A 22,330-nucleotide genomic window follows, 5' to 3' on the forward strand; every position below is an offset into this window, starting at 1 on the left:
TTGATCTAGAAATGACTAAGTTAATTCAATACTCTGTGTTAGATAGTCAATTTCATTCGAACAGTTTCTTTTGAGTCTCAAATATTGGCTCTTAGGAATATTCGTTACCCATGGGCGATGATGGCAGCTTGAATAATTTAGGAGGGAGCTACAGTCAACTTTTTTCTTGAAAGTTTTTGTTAAAATTTTACCTGAGATTGGGTCAGTATGAAGCGCAATATCCAGGAAATTGATATCAGTGTGATGAATAGTGCTAGTGAAGGACAGGCCAAAGGTATTGGTGTTTAAGTGATCAATAAATGAAGTGACTGAGTGATAGTCCCCTTCCCAAATAATAAAAAGATCGTCTATGTATCTTCCATAGAGCACCAGGTTCGCCCCAAAGGGTCCACACTTCCTGAGGAAACCGCCGATATCCTGGGCGGAGAAACGCGTAGAGGGTCATTCTAAACTGCTTGTCCACTGCTGGAGACTTCCACGGATCATCCGTTACTGTTACTAAGGGATTAGTACGGTCTCTTTCCATCACGTTTATTGGATCCATTCCTGCTCAACTCTTGTTGCTGTGCTTGGAAAAGCCCCGTTCTGCTGAGGTGCCGCCTCATCTCGGGTATTCCCTTGCCGGGTAACCCGTTACAGACGCTGTCGGCTGCTGAGAACCATCTCCGCTACTTGCTATTGACGGGAATCAGCGTCTACAATTACAAGTGAGAAACCGGATCCTAATGCCAGGGGTGAGCAACAGATATACTACAAATATAACAACCCCTTTGCATAAATCCACTAGTAAATCCTAATTATCTTGTGGAGTCATTTTACTTACCCCTGTATCAGTACGGATGCCACCAGCCTTATCTATGACTGTGGACTGAAATATCTAATAATTGGCATAAAGGCCAACTGCAGTGAACTTAAAGCTATTTTTACTGTGAATGTGATTTCTTATACATGTATATGCACTGCTTATGTTTTTAACTTATAAACTAATCATCATAAGTGGTTTTCCACTATCTCTAATAATAAAAAGTTTTTATTGGATATTAGCGCTCCTTAAATGTTTTTTATAGAACATTAAGTATACTTAATGTTCTATAAAAAACATTTAAGGAGCGCTAATATCCAATAAAAACTTTTTATTAATAGAGATAGTGGAAAACCACTTATGATGATTAGTTTATAAGTTAAAAACATAAGCAGTGCATATACATGTATAAGAAATCACATTCACAGTAAAAATAGCTTTAAGTTCACTGCAGTTGGCTTTTATGCCAATTATTAGATATTTCAGTCCACAGTCATAGATAAGGCTGGTGGCATCCGTACTGATACAGGGGTAAGTAAATTGACTCCACAAGATAATTAGGATTTACTAGTGGATTTATGCAAAGGGGTTGTTATATTTGTAGTATGCTGTTGCTCACCCCTGGCATTAGGATCCGGTTTCTCACTTGTAATTGTAGACGCTGATTCCCGTCAATAGCAAGTAGCGGAGGTGGTTCTCAGCAGCCGACAGCGTCTGTAACGGGTTACAGGTGGGTGATGTCTTTCTTAACTGGTCTTGTGGGTGGTCTCCTCTGGATTCCCCCTGCATACATAATATACAGTAAATACAGTTTATATCTATATTCTATTTCTGCACATAACTATCAGCAGGAACATGCGATCTTCCGCAGACCAACACCCGAATGTTTCCCTTAAAATACCCTACAGCTGGATACCAAACATCACCTTATAACCTTAGTCTGTCCCCTCTTATCCTGTAAAGGTGAATCCCTTTGTTCTGCAACCATTTAAACAGCTATAACTTTCTGATGTGGTGTAAGGAGACTATGTGTACATTGTGCACTATTTGGATTAAATATGTAATGTGTTTTGATAGCTCTCCATGCGTTCACAAACTCCGCCGTAAATACCCATACCACGCGCAGGACCGCGGGAGCGACCATATGCAAATTGTGAGTATGTGCACGCACGGGAGAACAAGTACACGCGCAGAGGCCATCTGTGTGTGGTTTGTACGTGATGTGTGTACTGCAATATTTTTCAACTTTGACAGCGAGGATTTTTGCCAGGATCTTGGCATCGGTAGGGATAAGGGAGATTGGTCTATAGGACTCCATCAATTTGGGGTCCTTGCCGGGCTTTGGCAGTACAATAATAACGGCCTCGGACATTGACGGAGGAAGTTGATTGGAGGCAAATATATCCGTGTACATCTTAAGTAGTTTTGGGACAAAGAACTGCACATACTGTTTGTACAGCTCGGTGGGAATGCCATCACTTCCCGGAGACTTACCACCGGGACACATTCCTATCGCCACAGTCACTTCCTCTAAAGTCAAGGGCGCGTCTAAAGAATCCCTAGCCTCAGGGGGAAGCTTTGGAAGGGGTATATTAGACAAGTATTTATCTAAGTCCCCCTTGGAGCACGTCCTCTGAGAGTCATAAATCTCCCTAAAGTACGAAAGGAACAGCTGTACCATGTCAGGGGTATTGCTCACTATGGAGCCGTCATGGCCAGACATCTGCACTATCGTATTCCCAGGACGATCATAGTGCACCAAATGAGCTAATAAACTACCTGGCCTGTCTGCCTGCATATATATATTAGTTGCCCTGAACAAGAGGGAGCGTGCATTTTTGTTGGAGAGGTGAGCCAGCCAAGCCTCTTTAGCTAACAACCACCGTACTTTTTTAGAGCGGAGGTGCCCTCCGCCAAGTATCTGGTCTCTAGATCCCTATAGTCATACTCAAGCTGTCGCTCCGTTGCTCTGTACTCTAACTTGCGGGTAGCAATTTTACCAATCAGTGTACCACGCAAATATGCTTTGAATGTGTCCCAGACAATATGTACCGGGGCCGAGCCCACATTATCCGCAAAAAAGCCCTCCCACCTGGACTTTAAATCCGGGCATTCTCCTAACTGAATCAACCAGGATGGATGCAACCTCCAGTAAGACTGTCCCCTCCGGCACTCCACATCGAGAGACAACAACATGGGCGAGTGGTCAGACACCCTGCGCGCTTCATAATGAACATCCATTACACTAGGTAGAAGCTCGGGCGAGACGAGGGCCAGGTCGATTCTGGAGAATGTGCCATGTGTACCAGAGAAGCATGAGTACTGCCTAAGTGTAGGGTGCCGAACCCTCCAAACATCCACCCACTGCATGCTATCTATAACATCCGTGAACTTAGAGTGAGAAGTTGACTGGCCACCTCCCGCCCCCGGACCTCGAGAGGACCTCCATCTATCCAGGGAGACATCCAGCACGTTATTAAAATCCCCCAGACATATAACAGGAATATGGGGGGATGAAGCAATAAACGATGCAGCTTTCTGCAGGACATCATGTGAAAACGGGGGGGGGGGGGATGTAGACAGACAAAATGAGTAAAGCACGGGAGTTCAGCTTACATTCCATAAACACAAACCTGCCATATGGATCAGTATTTACTGTGATCAATTCAAACTGTACGGTTCTCCGTATCATTACCGATACTCCCCTGGAAGAGGAGGAATGAGAGGAATGATACGCCCAGCCCACCCAAGGCCTACGGAGCGACAACAGCCTATTTCCCTCCAAATGAGTTTCGCTCAAACAGATGACATCCGGGCCATATTTCTTAATCATTTTGAATACCAGGGACCGCTTTACTTTATTATTAATGCCCCGGACGTTCCATGCCAAAATCTTTAAAGCAGACATGTCGTACCATGCATATGCTGAGACGCAGCGCCTTGTGAAAACCCACGCAGCAGCATTGTCTGGGCTCCTACCCGCCCCTGCAGAGTGCTACCCCGGAACCCATGACCCCTTAAATAGCACAACCTCACCTCGCATAAGAATAGGCCATCATATGAAAAACAAAAAAACAATACAAAACAGAAATAAAAACATATCAGAGAAATAAACAGCATCCCCACAGCATCCCCACAACATCCCCCCTCCCCGTATACGTCCCCGAACTGTGGCATACACATATCCCTAACAAACCACCAACCCTGGTAGCCCAAGAAAGCCTACGACAGCACTATACGTAGCAAACAGACCCAAAGGGAAAGAAAACCCTTAATACTGTATGTAAAGTCACTGCTCAACAATGTCCAGAACAACCATGACCAGGGGAAGCTCCCCGGACGTATACTTGCGTATTGTAGGCCCATGGAGAAAGGTAGCTGGGCGTCAGTCCGGAGCCAGCTGGCGGGCACCCGGAGCATATCTGTCCAGCCAGGCCGCCGCCTCCCTCGGAGTGTTGAAGAACTTAGTTTCCCCGTCCGCCACCACACGCAGCCGAGAGGGGAACAGCATCGAATAGGGGAAATTCAGGTCGCGAAGTCGCCGCTTGACAGGCAGAAACTGGGCCCGGTCTTTTTGGACATCCACAGCGAAATCCGGAAATACTGACACCCGGACACCATTACAAATCAGGGGGCCCTTCGTGCGACCCAGGCGTAGAACAGAGTCTCGGTCTTTATAGTGTAGAAACTTGGCTATAAATGTTCGCGGCGGGGCGCCTGGGGGCAGAGGCCGGAACGGTACCCGATGCGCCCGCTCCACTGCAAACTGGGATGTAAAGGATTTAGCACCATACGCTTCTGTCAGCCAGGATTCCAGGAAGTCCTCAGGATGTGCCCCCTCCCCCTCCTCCTTCTCAGGCAAGCCCACGAATCTTACGTTGTTTCTGCGAAGTCGTCCCTCCATATCCAGGAGTTTAGTTTGCAGTGTAGAGACTTGCTGTGTAACCGCAGAAACAGACCGCTGGAGGGGGCCGCTGAGGTCTTCCAAATTAGAGACCCGCGTCTCCGTTTTTCCCACTCTCTCCCGGACCCGCTGAACATCCTGGCGTAATAAGGAAAGGTCACACTGCACCTTCTCCATTTTGTCCGACAGACGCTGTTCACTGGCCGCTATGGCCTCCAGGACCTGCTGAATGGAAGGAGGAGGTGGCTGCACGTCCGCGCCCGAGTCGGCCCCAGCCAGGGGAGTTGGCTGAGCAGCCGGTTGACGGGCAAACCTCCAATTTAGCCTCCGCCGCACTCTGGCCACCCTTCACCACGGTGGCAAGGCTCAGGCAGCACTCAAGGTCCCTGTATTCAGTGTCAGAAAGCACAGCAGAGGGGAGGAGGTATAATGTCAGCAGCACTCCAGGGCATCCAACAGGAGAGTACAGCAGAGGATGGGGGCCAGAGGGGCCTGGGGCGATATGATAATGTATAATATGTAGTGTTCCACAAAGACAGGACAGTCCGTGCCCAGAGCAAATGCCTCAGCCCTGCAGTCCCCACGAGTGCATAGAGTCACACAGGCAGGATATGTGAGGAAAGCTGCAGCCAAGATGGCCGCCGGATTTTGCAGTCTCTCCCTTCCCTGTACAATGAGCTCGATTCATGCTCCAGGGGGGCAGAACTGGCTGGGAGAATCAACCAGGGGACACAGGTGAGGGGCGCCGCTCACCCCAGGCACAGGGGAAGCCAAATCCCGGCGATCGCCGCGGGTCCGTGCGCGCGCGCCCGTGGAAGTGCAGTGCAAATTGAGCCCGGGGATCCTCTGGCGGCCTAGGCCCAAGGTCTTAGAATGTAAGCTCTCACGAGTAGGGCCCTCTTCCCTCATATGCTTATCCTTTTCTTACTTTAATAATCCTCAACTGCCCAAATCGCGCAGTTTTTTGGCCACCTGGAACTTATCTCTGTCATTTACTGGTGTAGTTATGCTTAGTTACCCTGTACATGTCCTAAATTGTCTTCAACTGTAAGTCACTGTTTTCCTGTTTTGATTATGTGCATATGTACTCTGTAATGGGGCGCTGCGGAACCCTTGTGGCGCCATATAAATAAAGGATAATAATAATAATAAAAGAGTCGGGCGGCCGCTGGCGCAGGCTGGGAGCTCCGGAACAGGTCCGTAAATGATGCCCGCCGCCTCCCCACAGACAGTGTACTATGCCAGGCCGGGTTTGAGCCTCAGAAGGGGCCCCAGGATGGGTTCAGGATCTATCCGTCCGAGGAGCTCCACCAACCTGCTTCCTACCCGCTCACCGCCGTGGCCACTCCCCGCCTCTACCCAGTTTGAGAAAACATTAGTGCACACCAATACATAACAATAATTCCTAAAGGGTGTTTACTGTACGAAGTCGATTTGTATTTCCTGAAAAGATCCGTCTGCAGGAGGGATATGGGATAGCTCTGTTGGTATTGCTTTACCAATATTATTCCTCAAGCAAGCAAGACAGGTCATTGCTCTCTTACCTGCATGAGAATAGGATCCTGGCGCATACCAGTAGGCTCTCATCAGCCTGCACATACCCTCTTTGCCTAGATGAGTCAGACCGTGTGCCATCTCAGCTAGACTTGGAAGGTATGCTCTGGGGGCTACTGGCTTACCATGTCCACCTGCCCACAGTCCTGAGGACTCCTGGCCATACACCTTTGTCCTCCAGACTGCCTTTTCCTGTAGGGAACACAAATTTTTTCATTTTAATTTACTATCGTGTGTTTGCAATGTAGAGTACCATGAGCATAACTAAAAAAAAAAAAAAAAACATCTCTAGAGGGGAGAAAGAAGAAGAAAATGAAAAAGAAAATGTCAGGTTTGCCATTCACCAACAGGCATATCAGTGTCTATACAAAATTTCCCTTCACCAGTATTCCCATTCTCCACCCTTTGTGCATGACAAGGCACACTGCAGTAATACTGGTGTCATCGTGCTGTTGAGATATACTGGGTTCGGGCAGAACTCTGAAGGACCTAGGCATGTGGAGTTTGAACTGTAATTGGGTCATTGTATTGTACCACCCTGTGTGAACGCAAAAAATGAAGAGGAAACTGTAGAGAAACAGAATAGAGGTTGGTGACAGATGAGTTTGTAGAGGTGAAGAAGATTTTATAAAAATTTGACAACTGGATTGGGCACTACGGGGAAGTGATTCTCTACTTGGTCTACTCCCCTTAAAAAAAAATCTGTGTTTATCATATCGCTATTGGAACTATCCCAGCCATCAATCCAGTGTCCTGTCCATCCTAAGTTCATAGGGAACCCGGTATCTGTGAGATAATTTCCTCTACCTGTGATGGACATGCATCTAGAACAGTAGAATGCGACATTAGTCTTCGTGGGTGTCTAACATACTTTGTACTTCCTGAGCGGGAGCACGCTATATGTATACCATCTCTAACATAATTAAGTTAATCAGGGGCCATTTCTGCTAGGAAAAAGAAGCAAAAGTTTAGAGGCCCCATCTTAACCCCAGCAAGTTTTGTCAAAGGGTAATGTTGCATTTATTTTGTTCTTCCCATTAGCCGAATCTGTGTTTTCTATATGGCTTATGATTCCTTACTATATGTCCCTTGGTCCCGTCTATGTGTTTAATAATGTGGCTTGTGTTTTCTGTCTAGGGGATCTATATTGACTATGTGTCCTACTACTTCTACAATCTCTGGCAAAATGCCCTTCCTTCCTACAAGTGTAACATATTATTGACCATTTGGGATCTGGGGTTTGGACAGATGGGTCTTTCCTGTATGTGCTAGTATACTTACCGTCCTCAACCTCTTCACCTGTTGTTCTCTGCGCCTAGCACTATTCTTGTGATGCTCAATAGCACACTATCTAAGATTAGCTACTGTGACCCCTTTCCAATTTTGCAAAGAAGTCTGCACCCTGACACTCAATGCCTTATTGAGCCCGTCCATTTGCACGGAGACAGCCATCTCCCATTTGCCGAATTAGTGTTTACCAGTGATCTTATCCAGATGGAGAGTTTTCTATTTCTGCAAGAGACAAAAAAAAAAAGTTTAACAAGCTTCTAGGTCATGCGAAGTATTCATTCAATCCTTCTCATCCCGTATTAAGGGTCTGTACATGGTCCAACAAACATTTCCAAGCTCATCTTTACTAGGGGCATTACTAGGAATGAATACTTCTTATATGGTAACTGAAAGAAATACCCGGGGGTTACCCTGTCTCTGTCCGCTTTCCTACTGGCAAATACTAATGTGCGGACAGGTTTTTCTCCATTTCTGATGTTACTTTCTTGATTTTTTGTTTTATTTTTGGGTTTTACTATATATGTACACGAATGATACCATACTTACCTGTTCCACTGGTCTCAGCCACTTCCCCCACAGGCTACTGCTCTTCTTTTACCGGTTGGATACTCCTCTGGGTACATGAGAAATGGCTGAAAACAATCAGGTCACCTTCTCCTCCTAAATAAAACTTCAACATTCATTAGTACATATATAGGTTACAGTCATATTTTTCATATTTTTATTATTTTCTATAGTTTGTATGCTGGCCGTAACTGCTTCCACATCTAAGGCGGTGTACTTGCATTCTCTTTTTTTTTTCTTCCTACTTGTTTATTGTCGCTACAAGTTCAAACAGTTCTTATATTTCCATTCTTGTCTTATATGACTTTGGTTAGACATACCACCTGCAATACCTTAGTATCAAACTCACCAACCCCTCTTGCTGCCACAGGTTTAAACACTTTGTATGTCTGACCCTTTGTTTTCTGGATTTTATCAGACATATCCTTATCCTTAAGTTCTGCAATACCTCTGGTTCAAAGCTTCCCACCTTAGGGAATGGTACCCTATCTTTGTCAGTCATACATAACCATTCATTGCAAAAAGCCTCCGTGTGTGAACCATACTTTTCACACATAATAAACCTTGCTGACCCTCTCGGTCGCAATTCTGACCTTCTCGGTCCCGAGTCTGACCTTCTCGGTCCCAACTCTTCTTCAGCCTGAACCCTAGCTACCAAACGCCCACTGCTTGTGCAATTGGATCCCATCGCGGACTTTTTGCCAATAAACGCAATCCCCAATGCACACCACAAATAGACGGTGAAAGACACCTAGCGCTTTCACTCGCTCCTTCTCCGCTGAGTACCACGACTCACTCCAATAGTGAACACTGCGTATCCAGTGAGGCCCTATCTAGTTTCTATTTACTGGAAGTGTTAGGAGTAACTTACCTTTTCCAGTAAATATCCGCCGCTGGAGATTTTCCTGAGAGAGACCAGCGAAAACTCCCTATACACTTATACACAAATCACGCTTGCGTATGCTCTATACAGCGCTAATGATACCGCGATTCTACGCAAAAGCTCGTAAAATAAGAATTTACTTACCGATAATTCTATTTCTCGTAGTCCGTAGTGGATGCTGGGGACTCCGTCAGGACCATGGGGAATAGCGGCTCCGCAGGAGACAGGGCACAAAAGTAAAAGCTTTAGGATCAGGTGGTGTGCACTGGCTCCTCCCCCTATGACCCTCCTCCAAGCCTCAGTTAGGATACTGTGCCCGGACGAGCGTACACAATAAGGAAGGATTTTGAATCCCGGGTAAGACTCATACCAGCCACACCAATCACACTGTACAACCTGTGATCTGAACCCAGGTAACAGCATGATAACAGCGGAGCCTCTGAAAAGATGGCTCACAACAATAATAACCCGATTTTTGTAACAATAACTATGTACAAGTATTGCAGACAATCCGCACTTGGGATGGGCGCCCAGCATCCACTACGGACTACGAGAAATAGAATTATCGGTAAGTAAATTCTTATTTTCTCTAACGTCCTAAGTGGATGCTGGGGACTCCGTCAGGACCATGGGGATTATACCAAAGCTCCCAAACGGGCGGGAGAGTGCGGATGACTCTGCAGCACCGAATGAGAGAACTCCAGGTCCTCCTCAGTCAGGGTGTGCCCCTGACCAAGTATCAGCTCGGCAAAGTTGTAAAGCCGAGACCCCTCGGGCAGCCGCCCAAGATGAGCCCACCTTCCTTGTGAAATGGGCATTTACATATTTTGGCTGTGGCAGGCCTGCCACAGAATGTGCAAGCTGAATTGTACTACACATCCAACTAGCAATCGTCTGCTTAGAAGCAAGAGCACCCAGTTTGTTGGGTGCATACAGGATAACAGCAAGTCAGTTTTCCTGACTCCAGTCGTCCTGGAAACTATATTTTCTGGGCCCTGACAACATCTAGCAACTTGGAGTCCTCCAAGTCCCTAGTAGCCGCAGGTACCACAATAAGCTGGTTCAGGTGAAACACTGACACCACCTTAGGGAGAAACTGGGGACGAGTCCGCAGCTCTGCCCTGTCCGAATGGACAATCAGATATGGGCTTTTGTGAGACAAACGCCGCCAATTCTGACACTCGCCTGGCCGAGGCCAGGGCCAACCGCATGGTCACTTTCCCTGTGAACTATTTCAAATCCACAGATTTGAGCGGTTTAAACCAATGTGATTTGAGGAATCCCAGAACTACGTTGAGAAACCACAGTGCCACTGGAGGCACAAAAGGGGGTTGTATATGCAGCACTCCCTTGACAAACTTCTGGACTTCAGGAACTGAAGCCAATTCTTTTTTGGAAGAAAATCGACAGGGCCGAAATTGGAACCTTAATGGACCCCAATTTGAGGCCCATAGACACTCCTGTTTGCAGGAATGCAGGAAACGACCGAGTTGAAATTTCTTCGTGGGGCCTTCCTGGCCTCACACCACGCAACATATTTTCGCCACATGTGGTGATAATGTTGTGCGGTCACCTCCTTCCTGGCTTTGACCAGGGTAGGAATGACCTCTTCCGGAATGCCTTTTTCCCTTAGGATCCGGCGTTCAACCGCCATGCCGTCAAACGCAGCCGCGGTAAGTCTTGGAACAGACATGGTACTTGCTGAAACAAGTCCCTTCTTAGCGGCAGAGGCCATGAGTCCTCTGTGAGCATCTCTTGAAGTTCCGGGTACCAAGTCCTTCTTGGCCAATCCGGAGCCACGAGTATAGTTCTTACTCCTCTACGTCTTATAATTCTCAATACCTTGGGTATGAGAAGCAGAGTAGGTAAGACATACACCGACTGGTACACCCACGGTGTTACCAGAACGTCCACAGCTATTGCCTGAGGGTCTTTTGACCTGGCGCAATACTTGTCCAGTTTTTTGTTCAGGCGGGACGCCATCATGTCCACCTTTGGTCTTTCCCAACGGTTCACAATCATGTGGAAGACTTCCCGATGAAGTCCCCACTCTCCCGGGTGGAGGTTGTTCTGAGGAAGTCTGCTTCCCAGTTGTCCACTCCCGGAATGAACACTGCTGACAGTGCTATCACATGATTTTCCGCCCAGCGAAAAATCCTTGCAGTTTCTGCCATTGCCCTCCTGCTTCTTGTGCCGCCCTGTCTGTTTACGTGGGCGACTGCCGTGTTGTTGTCCCACTGGATCAATACCGGCTGACCTTGAAGCAGAGGTCTTGCTAAGCTTAGAGCATTGTAAATTGCCCTTAGCTCCAGTATATTTATGTGGAGAGAAGTCTCCAGACTTGATCACACTCCCTGGAAATTTTTTCCTTGTGTGACTGCTCCCCAGCCTCTCAGGCTGGCCTCCGTGGTCACCAGCATCCAATCCTGAATGCCGAATCTGCGGCCCTCTAGAAGATGAGCACTCTGTAACCACCACAGGAGAGACACCCTTGTCCTTGGAGATAGGGTTATCCGCTGATGCATCTGAAGATGCGATCCGGACCATTTGTCCAGCAGATCCCACTGAAAAGTTCTTGCGTGGAATCTGCCGAATGGAATCGCTTCGTAATAAGCCACCATTTTTCCCAGGACTCTTGTGCAATGATGCACTGACACTTTTCCTGGTTTTAGGAGGTTCCTGACTAGCTCGGATAACTCCCTGGCTTTCTCCTCCGGGAGAAACATCTTTTTCTGGACTGTGTCCAGAACCATCCCTAGGAACAGCAGACGTGTCGTCGGAAACGGCTGCGATTTTGGATATTTAAAATCCACCCGTGCTGTCGTAGAACTACTTGAGATAGTGCTACTCCGACTTCCAACTGTTCTCTGGACCCTGCCCTTATCAGGAGATCGTCCAAGTAAGGGATAATTAAGACGCCTTTTCTTTGAAGAAGAATCATCATTTCGGCCATTACTTTGGTAAAGACCCGGGGTGCCGTGGACAATCCAAACGGCAGCGTCTGAAACTGATAGTGACAGTTCCGTACCACGAACCTGAGGTACCCTTGGTGAGAAGGGCAATTTGGGACATGGAGGTAAGCAACCTTGATGTCCAGGGACACCCTATTGGTTCGCTATCACTGCTCTGAGTGACTCCATCTTGATTTGAACCTTTGTATGTAAGTGTTCAAAGATTATCCATTTAGAATAGGTCTCACCGAGCCGTCCGGCTTCAGTACCACAATATAGTGTGGAATAATACCCCTTTCCTTGTTGTAGGAGGGGTACTTTGATTATCACCTGCTGGGAATACAGCTTGTGAATTGTTTCCAATACTGCCTCCCTGTCGGAGGAAGACGTTGGTAAAACAGACATCAGGAGCCTGCGAGGGGGAGACGTCTCGAATTTCCAATCTGTACCCCTGGGATACTACTTGTAGGATCCAGGGGTCCACTTGCGAGTGAACCCACTACGCGCTGAAACTCTTGAGACGACCCCCCACCGCACCTGAGTCCGCTTGTACGGCCCCAGCGTCATGCTGAGGACTTAGTAGAAGCGGTGGAGGGCTCTGTTCCTGGGAATGGGCTGCCTGCTGCAGTCTTCTTCCCTTTCCTCTATCCCTGGGCAGATATGACTGGCCTTTTGCCCGCTTGCCCTTATGGGGACGAAAGGACTGAGGCTGAAAAGACGGTGTCTTTTTCTGCTGAGATGTGACTTGGAGTAAAAAAGGTGGATTTTCCAGCTGTTGCCGTGGCCACCAGGTCCGATGGACCGACCCCAAATAACTCCTCCCCTTTATACGGCAATACTTCCATGTGCCGTTTGGAATCTGCATCACCTGACCACTGTCGTGTCCATAAACATCTTCTGGCAGATATGGACATCGCACTTACTCTTGATGCCAGAGTGCAAATATCCCTCTGTGCATCTCGCATATATAGAAATGCATCCTTTAAATGCTCTATAGTCAATAAAATACTGTCCCTGTCAAGGGTATCAATATTTTCAGTCAGGGAATCCGACCAAGCCACCCCAGCGCTGCACATCCAGGTTGAGGCGATCGCTGGTCGCAGTATAACACCAGTATGTGTGTATATACCTTTTTAGGATATTTTCCAGCCTCTCAGCTGGCTCCTTGAGGGCGGCCCTATCTGGAGACGGTACCGCCACTTGTTTTGATAAGCGTGTGAGTGCCTTATCTACCCTAAAGGGTGTTTCTGGCGGGAAAGGGTATACCGCCAATAATTTTCTATCGGGGGAAACCCACTCATCATCACACACTTCATTTAATTTATCTGATTCAGGAAAAACTACAGGTAGTTTTTTCACACCCCACATAATACCCTTCTTTGTGGTACTTGTAGTATCAGAAATATGTAACACCTCCTTCATTGCCCTTAACATGTAACGTGTGGCCCTAAAGGAAAATACGTTTGTTTCTTCACCGTCGACACTGGAGTCAGTGTCCGTGTCTGTGTCTGTGTCGACCGACTGAGGTAAATGAGCGTTTTACAGCCCCTGACGGTGTTTGAGACGCCTGGACAGGTACTAATTTGATTTTCCGGCCGTCTCATGTCGTCAACCGACCTTGCAGCGTGTTGACATTATCACGTAATTCCTTAAATAAGCCATCCATTCCGGTGTCGACTCCCTAGAGAGTGACATCACCATTTCAGGCAATTGCTCCGCCTCCTCACCAACATCGTCCTCATACATGTCGACACACACGTACCGACACACAGCACACACACAGGGAATGCTCTGATAGAGGACAGGACCCCACTAGCCCTTTGGGGAGACAGAGGGAGAGTTTGCCAGCACACACCAAAAACGCTATAATTATACAGGGACAACCTTTATATAAGTGTTTTTCCCTTATAGCATTTTAATATATATACATATCGCCAAATAAGTGCCCCCCCTCTCTGTTTTAACCCTGTTTCTGTAGTGCAGTGCAGGGGAGAGCCTGGGAGCCTTCCCACCAGCATTTCTGTGAGGGAAAATGGCGCTGTGTGCTGAGGAGAATAGGCCCCGCCCCCTTTTCGGCTGGCTTCTTCTCCCGTTTTTCTGAGACCTGGCAGGGGTTAAATACATCCATATAGCCCCCAGGGGCTATATGTGATGTATTTTTAGCCAGAATAAGGTACTATCATTGCTGCCCAGGGCGCCCCCCCCCCCAGCGCCCTGCACCCTCAGTGACCGCTGCTATGAAGCGTGCTGACAACAATGGCGCACAGCTGCAGTGCTGTGCACTACCTTATGAAGACTGAAGAGTCTTCTGCCGCCTGTTTCTGGACCTTCAATCTTCGGCATCTGCAAGGGGGGTCGGCGGCGCGGCTCCGGGACGAACCCCAGGGTGAGACCTGTGTTCCGACTACCTCTGGAGCTAATGGTGTCCAGTAGCCTAAGAAGCCAATCCATCCTGCACGCAGGTGAGTTCACTTCTCTCCCCTAAGTCCCTCGTAGCAGTGAGCCTGTTGCCAGCAGGACTCACTGAAAATAAAAAACCTAACAAAACTTTTACTCTAAGCAGCTCTTTAGGAGAGCCACCTAGATTGCACCCTTCTCGGCCGGGCACAAAATCTTAACTGAGGCTTGGAGGAGGGTCATAGGGGGAGGAGCCAGTGCACACCACCTGTTCCAAAAGCTTTTACTTTTGTGCCCTGTCTCCTGCGGAGCCGCTATTCCCCATGGTCCTGACGGAGTCCCCAGCATCCACTTAGGACGTTAGAGAAAAGGGGTATCAAGTTGCGCTATGTATCGCCCTATCAAACGCGCGGTCCAATCGCACAGCGTATAGGTACTTGTTACCTATCTGCCGTACAACCACGGGTCAATGTACAAACTGCGACCCTCAGCTCGGAGCGTAACAAAAAACCTTTTTACTTCAATCACAATTCCCTATTACGCTCCTCTGCAAATCTCTTCACGATTTGCGTATTAAACCTTATACTAATGTGAGTCAGCCGCCTCACGCCACCAAGCCTCCACTTACTTGATGTACCACACTACGGGATCCCGAATTCCCTGGGTTCAATATCCACTCACTCCTACGTTCGCTCACTCAAATACACTTTGGTTTTTCTGTACAGAAAATTTCAATTCATTCAGATAGGCAGCTTTACCCCAGAGGCAATACAGTTTAAACAAAAGTTTTATACTAATCTGCTTTAGAAACCGGGTAGTTTTGTGCTATTGTATTAAATGTCTACTATCCCACCTTTGAACTAAACGACACTATTGTATAATTTGTACTTAGCGCCTGCATTCTTACGCACTTTGCGTAAACACGCGACCGTGCGTGTCTCTTACGCTGCGTGCGCAGTCCTGTACTTTGTCCGAGACACGTGTACAAAACCCTGCGTCAGCAATAAAACAAATGATACAGCTCTATAAATGTGAACAATACTAATTACTATTGCCCACTAGACACAACTTGTTCTGTATAAACTTTTATGCAGACCTGCGTTTGTGTCTTTACACTTACTTCCTTAAAATACTGTTATTTCAAATTTACCTATATAGCAACAAATGTATCCTATTTCACACAGATCTATAATGACTCTAGCAATAATCAATAATTTAAATGATATGATTCAGATTGGATAGCTATCTTGCAGAACATACACTGATATAAATATACACATAATTATAATAATATTATATATATATGTACCATTCACTGGTCTCCTATGAGACACCTTACCTCTTATTTGCATATCAAAGCTATTTGCTTTTCCACTGCTAAAAAAAAGCAGTTACACAGGTTAATTTACATTTCAATGGCTATCTTCCCTAGTAAGCAGATTCTACAAGTCTTGGAAGGAAAAAAAAACAAAACCAACTCTTTCTTCCATTTTTCTATCTATGTGCAATTTTTTTTCACCAAGCCAAGCATTTATCTTACCATTTACTCTCACTAGGCCCAACTGAAACTATTTGTAATTGACTATGGCATGGGTTAAATAAATGCATTGGTAACTCATAAATGGTGTTTGATGTGACCAAGGAAACTGATTTTTCTGAGCAGACTGAAAATCCGCTATTTAGAAAATGACCTTCCTAAAATGGCCACTGCTCCTCCCCCTTCCACATCCATGAGGTTTACACAAAATGGTGGACAGGCCATGTGGTTAGTCCAAAATGGAGGACAGACCATGCGGCTTCCTTTGTCACAAAGAAATCACACATTTTACAAGCACCAGAAGTTATTTTAGGCCTGAGTTAAAAAAAACTATATCAAGGCTATGCAGCAACTTTTAAATGTACTTTTAACCCTACTTAACAGATAAACAATCCAATCTTAATCAAACACAATATGACTTATTTGAACTTTGTTTTTCAACAATAAAAATACATTTTAGCATCTTAAATATTATGAGAAACGCATTGTCCCTTGAAATTTCATATCATTGGCTAACTGATATCACAACAATACACGTGGATGTTATTTTCATCAGCGTCGCGATGCGTCCATCGGAGCCGGTCGATTACATCCGCGTTTGTAATGTACAGTGCATCATTAAGACCCTGATATCCCGGACGAGCCCCCATCTGTGAATGCCAAATTGCTTTCTCACAAATATTTAAAATGCCCGCTCTAATATATATTGCAGACGCCAGGCGCATCTTATTACCATATACGATAAAAGTGCACTGTACATCGCAAAACACTGCATCCCATAAGAGAAAACAATACACCCACACATCTGAGTTCCAAAGCTCATTGATGTATATATTTGTTATTAAAATGATATGGATTCAATATATTACAATGTACAGTATACCTATAGTTACAACTCATACAGTAAGCAGTTAATACATACAGTTACATACAGTTACAGTTACATACAGTTACAGTTACATACAGTTACAGGCCAGCAATACAATACCATTCCCTCAATGCTTATGTCTCCCTCTCTCTCTAAAATCATGCTGGGACTCTATCTTATGCTGAGACCAAAACAGGAACTGAGCTCCTGTGTGATCAGCAATGTGTTATCTAGTTTTTGGGGGAGGGAACTTACTCATTCATGATGAGTCACTAGTCTCTTTGTATATGTTAATCAGGTTCAGCCTTGGGGATGTCCAAAAGGGCTGGCCTGAGCTTCCTGTCCTCTACCTGTTTGGAATATCTATTGTTCTAATAAAAGTGATTTTAGCTTACATACATTTAATCATAATTATTTGTTGCAATGTCCTACAACTTTATAACAAGTATCAAATGAATCTACACATTAATCTGGTTGCTTTAATAGTAAATATGACAGGTCTATCTTGCTTCGTTCAAATAATACACATACATGACATTACTTCATTATATAATTTTAAATCATCATGATGTCTGGCGCTTGATATTATTATAATTATGTACTGCATGAAATAAGTGTCGAATCCATCTCTGTGGCATGTCCGTGTAAATGCGTGCGTTACCATATATTGCTGTGCTCGCTGCGCGTATTTGCAAGTATAGCGACTCATATGTGTGTATTTTGTATGTTCTTTTTATGTAATATTTTTGACTTCGACAGTTCACCCTTTGGCAGCAAACAATAACTGCCATCAATTATTAACATAAGAAAAAAAAATATTTCATACAATAACCGGTGACCTAGACACAAGTATGTATTAATTTTGCAAATCAGACACTTGTCTATATTTGGGGAAGACAGGGAGGAGGTCGAGACATCCTCTATATGCACTCGGCGGTCACGGGACCACTGGTTGGGTGTGGGACAACATTCAACCTATAGAGTATGCTGGGACAGTGCTTTGGCCTATAATGTCTGATTTGCGACGAACATTTCACACATACATGTACCTACGTCTTTGTACACTGATGTTTGGATTCGATTGAGGTTCTGCTGGGTAGATGAAGAAGGCACAAACAAATCGTGACAGTGACATATAAAATTTTCATGATCTACATATTCCTATCATTTTCTGAACATTGTTTCCATTTCTGAAACGTATGCTAGGTCTGTTTAATCATTGATCAAGGGTAATAAGTAGTGTCCTTCATAAATAACATAAACCTTCGGAGTTCGGGGAGAGCCACTCATAAACCTTTCTTCCACATATATTAATGAGCTCTTTATCTGCAGTGTGTGAATAGCCATTGTCTGATTGTTCCTGATTGCCTCCGAACTCCATAACTACTAGAACTTTGATTTTTCTCTGTGGTTAAAGATTCTGAGGGACTTTTTCTAGCTTTTGAAGTTAAAACACAATCCTAGGCCTTTTTCTGAGATGCTCGACAAGGTTGAGGTGGCACTTTCCCCTTCTTCTGGGTAGCTAATGCCTTGAAATACTTGGGGCTTCACATCCCATAATATTCTTCACAACACTATTCTGTTAATTTTTCTATCTTGATCCAGTTTATTCCGGCATATTCTTAGTTCTGACGTCACCTAAAATTGTCATATTTAGTCCGCTGCCTCGTAATTAAAATGGTGAGTTTTCTCCATGTACTGTATGTACAAAAATTGTTCAATGCTCTTTGCAGACAGGCATTTTTCCTGAACCCCTAAAGGAAGCAATTGTTAGACCGCTTCTTAAAAAACCTAATTTAGATCCCGACTGCATGACCAACTACAGACCGGTATCAAACCTTCCTTTCCTAGGAAAGGTTATTGAGAAAGTCGTTGCAAATCAACTGGAAACCCGCCTGACAACCCATGATATTTATGATCCATTTCAATCAGGATTCAGGAGAAGACATAGCACTGAAACAGCCCTGGTGTTTGTGTTAAATGATCTTCTGAATGCAAAAGACAGAGGTGACTGTTCAATATTAATCCTTCTGGATCTCTCGGCAGCATTTGATACCGTGGACCATGGGCTTCTGATTGAGCGACTGATACATTTCTGTGGTCTGGATGGCACAGTCCTAAGCTGGTTCAAATCATTTCTCACAGGCAGGTCACAGAGAGTATCATCTGGATTATACTCCTCACCACCAGTGCCATTGCCATGTGGTGTCCCACAAGGTTCTATACTATCCCCCATGGTTTTTGCAGTATACATGCTCCCATTGGGCAAAATAATCAGGCGCCATGGCCTGGTCTACCACTGCTATGCCGATGATACACAACTGTACTTGTACTTTGCTCCGGGCACTGATAACCCAATAGCAACCCTAAATGGCTGTCTAGCTGAACTACAGGAGTGGATGAGCACCAGTTGGCTGCGACTGAACCCGGATAAAACAGAGGTCCTTATGATACGACCGCAACATCAAAGGACAAGACTGCAGCATTGCCAACCAACTGGACTTACACTCGGGGATTCAGAATTACAGACCAGTGATCGTGTGCGGAATCTTGGCGTTGTCCTGGATGGTGGCTTGACACTTAAACATCAGATATCAGCCACAATCAAATCCTCATTCTTTCACCTGAGGAACATAGCCAGAATCAAGCACTTAATTCCCTCAGATGATATGCCAAAAGTTATACATGCATTTGTATCATCTCGTTTAGACTACTGTAATGCCCTCTACCTTGGTCTACCAGCAAAAGAATTGCAGCGCTTACAGCTGGTGCAAAACACAGCTGCCAGGCTATTAACCAACCAGCCCCGTTCTAGCCACATAACACCCATCCTCTACTCCCTTCACTGGCTGCCTGTACGATGGCGAATCATCTTCAAGATTGGCTTACTGAGTTTCAAAGCATTACATGACCAAGGCCCAAGGTACCTGAAACAGCTTCTGACCCCATACTGCCCCACTCGATTACTGAGATCTGTAGATGAAGAACTTTTAGCAGTACCTAGAATCTACCGTAATTCATCTGGGGGTCGAGCTTTTAGTCATGCGGCTCCGACTCTATGGAACTCACTTCCCTGCACAGTGCGAGAGGCAACAACTATAGAATCCTTCAAAAGTAGACTCAAGACTTTTCTGTTTACTCAAGCATTTCCATAATGTCCGTTTTAGTATCTTCGTGCTTCTGTATTTTATGAAAATGTACTTCATTATTTTCTGTACTATATTATGCTATGTATCTGTTAAGCGCCTTGAGTCCTATTGGAGAAAGAGCGCTATATAAATAAAATTATTATTATTATTATTATTATTATTATTATGTATTACAAATGCTGCCTTTATTGCTGACTTTTGCTACTTCATACACATTGGCATTTCTATAATGGGTGCAATGTATGCAGTGCACACAGGCCCCTGTACCCTTGTTTAATACTTACCTTTCCGGAGTCCCGCTTCGAGTGCTGCAGCCGTGGCAAAAATCACCTCCAAAAAGCCTGACGTGCATGTGCAGTAGTAATTAGTCTCTAGAACATGCCAAGCGCCATGTTTCGGAGACCTGAACATGCATGCAGTAGTAGCATATTGCTCTGTGGAGACTCCAGGTGGGCCCCCTCCTCTGTTAAAATGCCCTTGTTCATACTTATACAAATGTACCCATCGCCATTTGAAGCTAGACACACTTACAGAGGGCATGGCTAAGCGGACTTCACCCTTCCCAGGTCTCAGCTTAGAAGACAGCTACAGTCTTGTGTACAGCTAATTTCTCAGTTGGTCTCTGCACCCTATGCAGAAATGCATCATAAATTATAGCACCACTCCTACTTCACCTAAAACTATGATTCCTTATTGGTGCCTCCTACACGTCACCTTATTATAAAATATACGTTTTGAAGTTGGCCTTTCACATGGCATGTGGTCTTGGAACTTTGATCAGGAATACGTTCAAAGTGATCTAGGGATTGAATTTGCAATAACTAATCAGTGGGCATTATTCTTCTGACCCTACTGCTTGGCTAAGTCGCTGGACTAAACTCCAACCAAGAGTGTCTTCTGCTTCCAAAAAATTTATTTTCCCAATGGGTAGCTCCTGATATCCTGAGTTTTCTCTGACTTATTTACCATGGACTGCACTAAAATGTCCTTAGATATAGGGGGCAGGGCTGACAGATTTGTCTCCCATATGTCAACACTCTCTCCACGCAGACCACAGCTATTCTTAAGACTGCTGACCAGTTGACATCCTAGTATAATTTGTCAATACTGACCACAGGTTTTCCCCATTTTAGTTTTGGTATGATGTGTATAACCCCTTCTCCATTGCATGTGGCTGTCATTGTAAAGTTCTTAATTTGCTTCTCTAGACATGATATTTAGCAGCTGCTTACAAGTTGGTAGATGTGTAGCGGATGTGAGCAAGGAGGTTAGTCCACACATTTACTCCAAACCATAGTGGGCTTTATTGAAGATAACAGGATAAAGGTGATAGAAGATAAACAGCAGTCAATATGATAAGGTATCAATCTATCCAGGGCTGTGCTTTAAAGCACTGTGACGCTCCAGTAACACAGTGACAGGCTTAGGCATATGCAGACCCCTTTATAGAGTCAAGTACACAACATGCACCTGAAGTCTTATCAGCCTGACCTTTAAGTCTGGTGACTCAACACATATGATGTTATTGTATCATGTACAATAACACCAGCTCTGAAGTTATTGTTGCTGATGAGTTATGCACAATGACACTCAGTAAAGAGACAACTTATAGCATTAAACCATTTAAACCCCCCTCACTTAGAGATCTCAAATTTTCTCAAACTTCCTATAAAAAAATGATAAAAAGCATCAAGCAATAACAAAACATCATTAATCCTCACATTTCACCCATTTAACTATATATCAACACGATTGTTTTGTATTTGCTTATGCTGTCTATGTACTGTTACCACTTCTTATTAATTTCTATGTTTATTGCACTTGAAATGACTTTGCTACTCTAGAACCTTTCAATAAAATATATATTTTTTTTTACAGACTGCAAAGATTTAAAAAATGCTTTATCCAAATAATAAATGTCTTATTTATTGTCATCCAGAGATATATTAGTAATAGTACAGGGGTATCTGGATGATAGATCGAAAGTGTCTAGGTCAACGGTCAATAGGTGGACACTATATTGTCGACATGCATTAGGTCAACAGGTACAAAAGATCAACAGATGAAAGGTCGACAGTGTTTAAGGTCAACAGTTTCAAAAGGTCAAAACATTTTTTTGTTTGATTTTTTTACGTTTCCCAACATTTGCTTGATATACTACCCACGTGGACTACGATGAAGAACAGTAACGTGTGGCAAGCGCAAAGGGTACACGTTTTGACTGATTGTAGTGTTATATTATCAAACCTACAAGATTTCATTACAAAAATTATGTTGACAATGGGGTATATTTACTAAGGTCCCGATTTTGACCGAGATGCCGTTTTTTCATCAAAGTGTCATCTCGGTAATTTACTAAGCAAAAATCACGGCAGTGATGAGGGCATTCGTAATATTTTGGAAGTCCTAGGAAAAAATCACGAATCAATAC

This window comes from Pseudophryne corroboree, chromosome 1, assembly GCF_028390025.1.
Source record: "Pseudophryne corroboree isolate aPseCor3 chromosome 1, aPseCor3.hap2, whole genome shotgun sequence".
NCBI lineage: Eukaryota > Metazoa > Chordata > Amphibia > Anura > Myobatrachidae > Pseudophryne > Pseudophryne corroboree.